Below are 9,894 nucleotides of genomic sequence, written 5' to 3'. Positions count from 1 at the left end.
TCTCATATTTTTTTTTTTTTTTTTTTTTGTGGAGGTCTTTAACTTCTCTGGTGAGATTTATTCTTAAATATCTTATACTTTTGATGGCTATGGTAAATTGAATAACTTTTTTCAGTTCTATCTCAGTCTGCCTGTTATTTGTATATAGAAATGCTATTGATTTCTGGATTTGATATTATATCCTCCAACTTTACATTAATCATGTATTACTTCCAGTAATTTTTCCATGGAGACCATTGGTTCTTCTATGTATACAATCATGTCATCTGGGAATAGAGAAAGTTTCACCTCTTCTTTTCCTATTCAAATGCATTTTATTTTTTCCTCTTTTCTGATTGCGTTGGTGAGAACTTCCAGTACTATACTAAAAAGGAGTGGAGAAAGTGAGCATCCTTGTCTTGTTCCCATGTTTATTTGGAAAACTTTCAGCTTTTCTCCATTCAGGATGATATTCACTATGGGTTTTTCATAGATAGTTTTTATTGTGTTGAGAAATGGCCCTTCTATGCCTATTTTGCAGAGAGTCTTGATCATGAAGGGATATTGTATCTTATGAAATGCTTTTTCTGCATCAATTGATATGATCATATGGTTTTTATCTTTATTCCTGTTAATATGATGTATTACATTTATGGTTTTGCATATGTTGAACCAACCTTGCATTCCTGGGATAAAGCTTACCTTATATGATGTATAATCTTTTTTATAAGTTGGATACGATTTGTTAATATCTTCTTGAGAATCTTTGTGTCTATATTCATCAGGGATATTGTTCTATAGTTGCTCTTCCTTGTTCTGTCCTTATCTGTATTAAGGATAAAGGTGATAGAGGCTTCATAGAATGACTTAGGGAGAGATTCACCCTTTTGAATCTTTAGAAATAACTTGAGAAGAATGAGGGTTAACTCTTCTTTTAAAGTTGTGTAGAATGCAGAGGTGAATCCATCAGGGCCCAGGCTTTTATTTGTTAGGAGTTATTTATTACTGCTTCAATCTCCTGGCTTGTTTTGGGCCTATTCAAGACTTTCTATATCCTCCTGGCTCATTCTTGGTAGATTATATTTGTCCAGAAATTTGTCCATCTCATCCAGATCGTCTTGTTTCTTAGCATATAGATGTTCAAAGTATCCCCTAATGATGTTTTGAAATTCTACTATGTCTATTGTTATATTACCAGCTTCATTGCAGATTCGATTCACCTGGTTCCTTTTTCTCTTCTTCTTAATACATCTCACTAGTGGTGTATCAATTTTATTTATCCTTTCTAAGAACCAGCTTTTACTTTCATTTATTTTCTGTATAGTACGTTTATTTTCTATTTCATTTATTTCTGCTTGGATCTTTATTATTTCATTTCTCCTGAAGTTTTTTGGATTAGCATTTCTGTATACAAACAACAAGCAGACAGAGACAGAACTTAAGAAAGTAATCCCATTCACCATATCCACGAGAAGTATAAGATACCTAGGAATAAAACTCACCAGGGAAGTTAAGGCCCTCTATAAGGAAAACTATGAAAACCTTAAAAAGAAAACTGAAAATGGACAGAAAAAATTGGAAGAACATCCCATGTACCAGGGCTGGCAGAATTAATATAATCAAATGACAATCCTACCCGAATTGATATATAAATTTAATGAAATCCCTATAATATTACAAGAGACATTCTTCACAGATCTAGACTTGACAAACATAGAATTCTTCTATAATCATAAAAGACCCCATATGCCAAAGCCATTTTGCACAAGAAGAGTGGAATGAGTGTCATCTCACTTCCTGACCCTGAAATATATTACGAAGTTATGATAATAAAAACAGCATGGTATTTGGCACAAAAACAGACATGAGGACCAATGGAACAGAGTAGAGATCCCAGATGTAAACCCAAAACACCCAGCCAATTGACCTTTGAGAAAGTGTACTACGTGATCCATTGGGAAAAGGAAAATCTCTTTAGCAAATGTTCCTGGAAAACCTGGGTTTCCACCTCCAAAAAGATGAATTTGAATCCTTATCTATCACCTTTAACAAAAATCAACTCAAGTGGATCAAAGATCTAAATCTCAGACCGCAAACTATGAAACTACTGCTTCAATACACTGGGGAAACTCTGGGAGACATTGGGTAGACAAAGACTCCTTAAGCAAGATCCCCAATGCACAAGCAGTAATCCCCAAAACAAACAGGTGGAATTACATCAGATTAAGAAGTTTCTGCACAGCCAAGGCCATCATAATTACTGTGAATCAACAGCTCTTGAAATGGGAGAGAATTTTTGTTAATTGTGCCTCAGATAAGGACTGATAGCCAGAATACACAGGGAACTAAAGTGGTTTTCTCAGAAGAAAATGATTAACCCAATTAAAAGATGGGGAAAGAAGCTGAATAAACAACTCTCTAAAGAAGACATACAAACAGCCAAAAAGCATATGAAACAATGCTCAACATCTTTCATCATAAGGGAGATGCAGATCAAAACCACAATGAGGGACCAGCAGTTGGTGTAATGGCTATGTCGCTGGACTCCCATGTAGTTGACCACAGTTTGCGTCCCGGACCTGGTGGCTTATACTCATGCCGGGCATGTGTGCGTGTGTGCCCAAGATCCTGAGAGGAGAATGGAGGAGAAAGGATTGTGGCATGGCCATCTCCTCTGGGGCGGGGGTGATTTATCACTTTCTGTCTCTCTGTCTCTCTCTGTCTGTCTGGAGAGCACCCACGCCCTATAGCAAAAACCTCTCCAAGAAAAAAAAAAAACACACAATGAGATACCACCTAACCCCAGTTAGAATAATGAAGATTTAAAAAAAATTGATAAGTGCTGGAGGGGAAGTTGTGAAAGGGGAACACTCCCACACTGTTCGTGGGAATGTAAATAGGTCCAAGCACTGTGGAGAACAATATGGAGGTTCCTCAAAGACCTTTAAATAGAACTACCACATGATACAGCAATTCCATTCCTGGGTATCTACCCAAATTACAGGAGAATACTAAGTCAGAAAAGCATTTGCACAACTATATTGGAGCATTATTCACAATAGCTAAGACATGGAACCAACTCAAATGTTCACAAACAGATGAATGGATTGAAAAAGTGTGGCACATACAAACCATCAGATGGCATAATGACTACATCACTGGACTCCCTTGTAGTCGACTGCAATTCAAGTGCCAGACCTGGTGGCTTAAATTCACTTGTGCGTGCCCAAGATTCTGAGAGGAGAATGGAGGAGAAGGGATTGTAGCATTGCCATCACCCTGGAGGGTGATTCCTCACTTTTTGTCTCTCTGTCTCTCTTTTGTCTTTCCGGGAAGCACACACATCTATATAGAGCAAAAATCCCCCAAAAAAAAAAAAAAAAGTGGGGCATGTATACTCCATGGAATATTATTCAGCCATAAAAAAAACAAGTCCCTGGAATTTGATAGAAAGTGGATGAATATGAAAGATTTATTGCTGAGTGAAGCAAATCAGGATATGAAAAGGAGACATTGTACACCTCCTCTTAACATATAAGAGTGATTGTCTGCACTTTATGGGAGAGACTGAAAACTCGCAGACATAAAAGCATTAAAAATTATTATGGACAGGGACCAGCAGTTAGCGTAATGGCTATGTCACTGGACTCCCACGTAATAGATAGCAGTTTGCATCCCGGACCCAGTGGCTTAAAACTCACACCGGGAGCGTGTGTGTGCGTGCGAGGAAAATGGAGAAGGGATTGCGGAGTGGCCATCCCCCCTGGGGGGTAATTTCTCGCTTTCTGTCTCTCTCTGTCTGTCTGGCGAGCGCACGTGCTCTATAGCAAAAACCTCTATAAAAAATTGTTATGGACACAAGAGACAAAGTGGAAGGAGAGTATGGGAGGGGGAGAGCATATGAAGTGAAATTTGGGGAAAAATAGAGTGGTAAGACATTTATGGGGCACAGATGTGTTTTATTATCTGTTGATGAGGATGTGTATAGTATTCTCAACTGGACTGGACTGAGGTGTATATCATGCTGGGTAAAATCTCTTTACAATCTAAATAATGTACACGGTTGAATGTATAAATAATAATAATAAAAAATAAAAAAGAATGTGAAGTTCCTAGGCAAAAAAAAAAAACTGTAATTTTTTCATAGAAAACGAAATTGAAAAAATAAATTAAAAAAGAAACAAAATTTTTAAATTAAGCTAAAATATACTTTCAACAAATGCAAATAATCTAAAAAGCAGCCTGGACTAATATACAAGGTATTCATGCTAGGAAAATTCATTTTGTATGCTGTAGCTATGTACAGTGATTGAATGTAATAAAAAAGAGAAATAAAATAAGGGAGAAAATAAAATAATAATGTGATTGTAATAATAAAAATAAATAAATAAATAAATTTTAAAATGCAGTCAGTAACTTGGCTCTCATATTTTTTGGCTACTTGTATCCTGTACATGCACATATTTAATTTCTAAATAGCTTTAAGCAGCATGCAATAGTTTCAATGCAAAAAAAATTTACCACAAATTTTTATTTTCTAAAGCTGATTCATACATTTTTCCCAAAATAATCTTATAAAAAATTTGAAAATATCATGATTCATTTCTTTTTCTTCTTTTTTTTTCATTTTGGTATAGCTTCTTCTTTAGGTAAAAGGGCATTTACAATTGAACATCATTGAATCACAACTTCAAGTACATTGATACTATAACTTTGAAACAATACATAACTATTTATAACATTCCAGGGATACTGTCCTTTCCAAAATGATCTGAGTTTTAGGTAGCACAAAAAAACCAGGCAGAATTTGCACTGGAAGAAGCTGTCTGATGTACTACACTGTAACTCTGGGATCTATAAAATGCATGCAACTTTTAGGTGGAAGAGTAGGCAATAGGTAAATTATGGGTAATTTTAATTTCCATTCTCAATTTCAGCCCTTAGTACAGTATCAGCTGCCCATCCCCCATGCCTCAACCACATCTGAGTGTGTATTCCTCGAGCAGCTATCAATTAGCTTTCAGGAAAAAAAGAAAGGTAGAAAAATAAAATCATAAACAAACTTCTCCAGGAGCCTGCAGATAGTGTGGTGGTTAAAGTGCTGGATTCTTATATGGCTGACAATGGTTCAAGTCTCATATCCAGTGTCTTGAAAATATGCAGGTTCATGAGCATGTATGGCAAAAATCCTTAGTGGAGACTGGTGTAAAAGGAAATCATCCCCAAGGAAATCACCCTTAGGGGTAATTTTTCACTTTTCCTCTCCCTGTCTCTGTATGTCTTTCTATCTTACCAGTGAGCACACGCACTCTATGGCAAAGACCTAAAATGAATACACAAAACTCTTCTTCAGTACTCTGATAAATGATAGCAACTCAGAACAAAAACTTAAAGACAAAGAGGAGGATAGCCATTGTTTTTACACTTCTCATACTTATTGCAAGCCCCTTTCTCTGGTCAAAGTGATTTCCAGGGAATATAAAAGGCCAGTGCTATAATTTTGTTTCCTACAGATTTTAAGGAAAGTCATAATTTTTCAAAAGTATTAGTTTGTGTTTCAGGCATGCAATGTAGAAAGCTGTAATTTTCTGACATCAACAACTAAAGGAGTAGAAATGAAGTTGGAAAGGAACAAAAGTTTGTATATTATTGAAGTTTAGCTGCTATAAATTCAAATCAGAATTCTATAACTTTAGAATATTTTTCTAATGACTTTATTTACAGCGAAGTCCTGTAAAGAACAATTAGTAAGCTGAAAAAATTTTCTAAAAGATCTAATGACAGAGTCACAAGGACATAGCTTTACTGGTAAAACAGAGGGGACATGTGCGAAGGGACTGAACCAAGATTTTAAATAGCTTTAGAATACTGGGGGCCATCAAGGTCCAACCCTTAGGCTTCAGCTCTTTAGACCTGCAGTGAAAAGTGACATATAATAACGGATTTAGGCGAGTGGCCTGTTTAGTGTTTAGTATAGTGTAGAGAGATTCAAACCAAAAAGCTTGGGATTATTTTCTTTCTATGGTGATATTACTTAAGTTCCATAGTAGAACTTTCTAAGGTGAAGGTAGGGTTTTTCTGTGAGGTCCAGTACAACAGGTTCTGCCTTTTCTTCGGGCTTTTCTTCCTGCTATGTTCTATGGGTGGTAAGGTAGGCAAAAGACACAGGGAACCATAGTATTGTTATTTTCACAAAAGACACTGAAGGAGTTGAGTGACAGCCAAAGGCTTACTGGGGACAGGAGAGCACTGTGGGGATAGCAGCAGAGGCTGGGAACACCAAGGAGAGAAGAGCAAGCAAGGTATGATATAATATGAAATATATTTGTTTTGGGGCCAACAGGTGGTGTGGGTGGGGCACTAGATTCCCACATGACCAATGACGTTTGGAGTCCTGTACCTGGCAACTTGTTTTCTCGCTTTCCCTCTCTCTGTGTCTCTCCTTGGTAAACATATATGCCCTGTAGCAAATTAGAAAATGATAATGATAATAAATAAAATTAAATAAATAATTCTTTGATTTATTGTTCAGTGAAGCAAGTAAGGCTATTGAAGAGAGACTTTGTATGTCTCCACTTAATATATACTGACTCTCTATACTTTATGGTAGAGACTGAAAGACTGGAGGACATAAATGCATTGAAAATTGTTATGGACGCTGGTGACAAAGTGGAAGGAGAGTGGGAGGGGGAAGAGTACATGAAGGAAAATTTGGGAAAAAATGGAGAAGACACTTGTGGGACACAGATATGGGTGTTTGCCTGTTGATGATGTTGTATATAGTATTCTCAACTTGCCTGGTGTGTGTCGTATATTATGTTGGGTAAACTCTTTTTACAATCTAAATGAGGTATAGAGAGTAAATATATAAATAATAAAAAATAATAACAACTAAAAAATAAAAGAAATATACTTTTCTTTGTCCCTGACTCCTGTCTTAGAACTCCTAAAGCCTCAGAAATTTCCTGAATGATAGAGGTATCCTGTTATTCGTAATGAGCCCTTTCATAAATCCTGAATTTGTGCTAGTTAAGTTACTTGTGGAGGGGGCCCTAAATAGCCTAAGGGTGTTGCCAGTCACCAAAGATTAAGTGATTAGAGGATTAGACAGCTGAAGCTTTCAGTTCTATTCACTGATCTCTGGGAAATGAGGAGGGGACCCTGGAGATCAGACTATAAAAATTCTTGGACAAAAAGAAAATGTAGTAAGCCTCTGGGGTGCTGAAAAAGTGGAGGTGCTGGAAGGCTGGTGTTCTGAGAGGACAAAGAAGCTCCATAATCCTCACTCCACACCTAGCCCTACCTATCTCTTCATCTGTATCCTTTGTATTCTTTATAATAACCAAACGTAAGCAAGTATTTTCTTGAGTTCTGTAAGTCATCTAAGTAAATTAATTAAATCCATGGAGGGGTTTCTGGGACCTCCAATTTGTAGTCATTGGTCATAAATACAGGTCACAGTCTGGGACTTGTGATAGGCATCTGAGATAGCGAACAATCTTTTGTGACTGAGCCTTTAACCTGTGGGATCTATCTCATGGTAGGTAGTGTTAAAACTGAATTGAAATACAAGACACTCAGTTGATGCCCCTGGAGAATTTCCTGGTGTGTGGGAAATCCCTCACATGGCTGGTCACAGAAGTATACTGTGAATGTGTTGAGTAAAAGTAGAGAGGAAAAGTTGATTTTGTTTTCCTTCAGAGAGGGCCTGAAACAAAGGACCCACATTTTGTTTCTAGATTCCTAGGGGCCACAAAGTCTGGCACTATAGACACGGCCTTCATCTCTCTACACTCTACTGGGTAGCTATGTCTTGTGTTTCAAAGTAAATTTATATTTCTTGTTCTTAGGCACATGACTCAGAGAGATAAGGTTAAGGCAGTCTTTAGTGGTTCTGTTGCAGAAATAGACAGTCAAGAAACCAAATGCCATTTGGGGAGTAGGAAAACTCAGGTTTATTATGGCAGCAGACCCAGAGGAGTTCAGACTCTATGCTCTGGCCCTCCATTTGAGGTAGGGTAAGGGTTAAAATGGTTTTTAACAGGAGAGGTCATTATGATTTGCATATAGGCATAGGTGATGGATGGTGCAGGAGAGAAAAGCTGCATCAATTACAGATTATAAGGAATTCAAAATCTGGCTATTTCCTTGTCCTTGGATAAGACAACCTCCCCTCCTTTGCTTAGCTTTAACACCTGAGCATTCTCCCCTCATTAGCTCACTTCAGATGCTGAGCTGTGTTGCTTATCTTGCAGGTGTCCTGGCTGACAATTTTCTGACTCAGTTCTAGAGGTTGTGTGCTGAGACACAGAGGACAGGTTGGTTTGGTCCTAGAAGGGAAGGGAAAATTTTTACCTTTTGCCCCAACAGCAATGTCTTGGCCACCCACTATCTCTGATGTCTTCTTCACTGCTTTCAAACATTGGCAACAGGGTCTCTTTAGAGCAGAAGTGGTTTAGAACTTTTCCTTTATTTGAAAGTTCTGATCAGCTAACTTTAAGGCCATTGTGTTTCAAAGTAAATTTATATTTCTTGTTCTTAGGCACATGACTCAGAGAGATAAGGTTAAGGCAGTCTTTAGTGGTTCTGTTGCAGAAATAGACAGTCAAGAAACCAAATGCCATTTGGGGAGTAGGAAAACTCAGGTTTATTATGGCAGCAGACCCAGAGGAGTTCAGACTCTATGCTCTGGCCCTCCATTTGAGGTAGGGTAAGGGTTATAATGGTTTTTAACAGGAGAGGTCATTATGATTTGCATATAGGCATAGGTGATGGATGGTGCAGGAGAGAAAAGCTGCATCAATTACAGATTATAAGGAATTCAAAATCTGGCTATTTCCTTGTCCTTGGATAAGACAACCTCCCCTCCTTTGCTTAGCTTTAACACCTGAGCATTCTCCCCTCATTAGCTCACTTCAGATGCTGAGCTGTGTTGCTTATCTTGCAGGTGTCCTGGCTGACAATTTTCTGACTCAGTTCTAGAGGTTGTGTGCTGAGACACAGAGGACAGGTTGGTTTGGTCCTAGAAGGGAAGGGAAAATTTTTACCTTTTGCCCCAACAGCAATGTCTTGGCCACCCACTATCTCTGATGTCTTCTTCACTGCTTTCAAACATTGGCAACAGGGTCTCTTTAGAGCAGAAGTGGTTTAGAACTTTTCCTTTATTTGAAAGTTCTGATCAGCTAACTTTAAGGCCATCTGAAGAGGAATTCCTAAAATATGTACAGTCTCAGAGGGAAATAGTAATATCGTAGTAAGGGCCCTCCCAGAACAAAGAAGGGGCAACGTGGCATAGTCAGTGTCTATATACACATACAGAGTTTTTATAGCTATGCTGTAACTCCATGAATTGCAGCAGACTAAGAAACCAAATGCCACTCAGAGAGTAGGAAAACTCAGGTTTATTATGTCTATGGACATAGAAGAATTCAGACTCCAAGCTTTGGGTCCTGATATGGGATAAGGTTAAAAGGTTGCTAACAGGGAAGGTTGTCATGATAAGCATGTAGACATAGGTGATGGGTGGTGCAGGGGAAAGGCTGCAATAGTTACAGATTATAAGCAGTTTAAATTTTTGCTATTTCCTTGTCTTTGGAGCATGACAACTTCCCCTCCTTAGCTAAGCTTTAGCACCTGAGTATTCTCCCCTCATTAACTGACCTTCAGTTGCTGAACTATGTTATTTATTTTGCAGGTGACCTGACTAGCCATTTCCTGCCTCATTCCTACCTTTTGAGTCTCCTTAAATATCTGCTAAGGAGAGTCAATTGGTTGGTACAGGGACCAGCAGTTAGCGTAATGGCTATGTCTCTGGACTTCCACATAGTTGACCACGGTTCGAGTTTCGGACCTGGTGGCTTAAACTCACGCCGGGCGTGTGTGCGTGTGTGCCCAAGATCCCAAGAGGAAAATGGA

Source organism: Tupaia chinensis, unplaced genomic scaffold (assembly GCF_000334495.1).
Source record: "Tupaia chinensis unplaced genomic scaffold, TupChi_1.0 Scaffold146784_1, whole genome shotgun sequence".
Lineage (NCBI taxonomy): Eukaryota > Metazoa > Chordata > Mammalia > Scandentia > Tupaiidae > Tupaia > Tupaia belangeri.
This window is presented reverse-complemented; position numbering follows the sequence as displayed.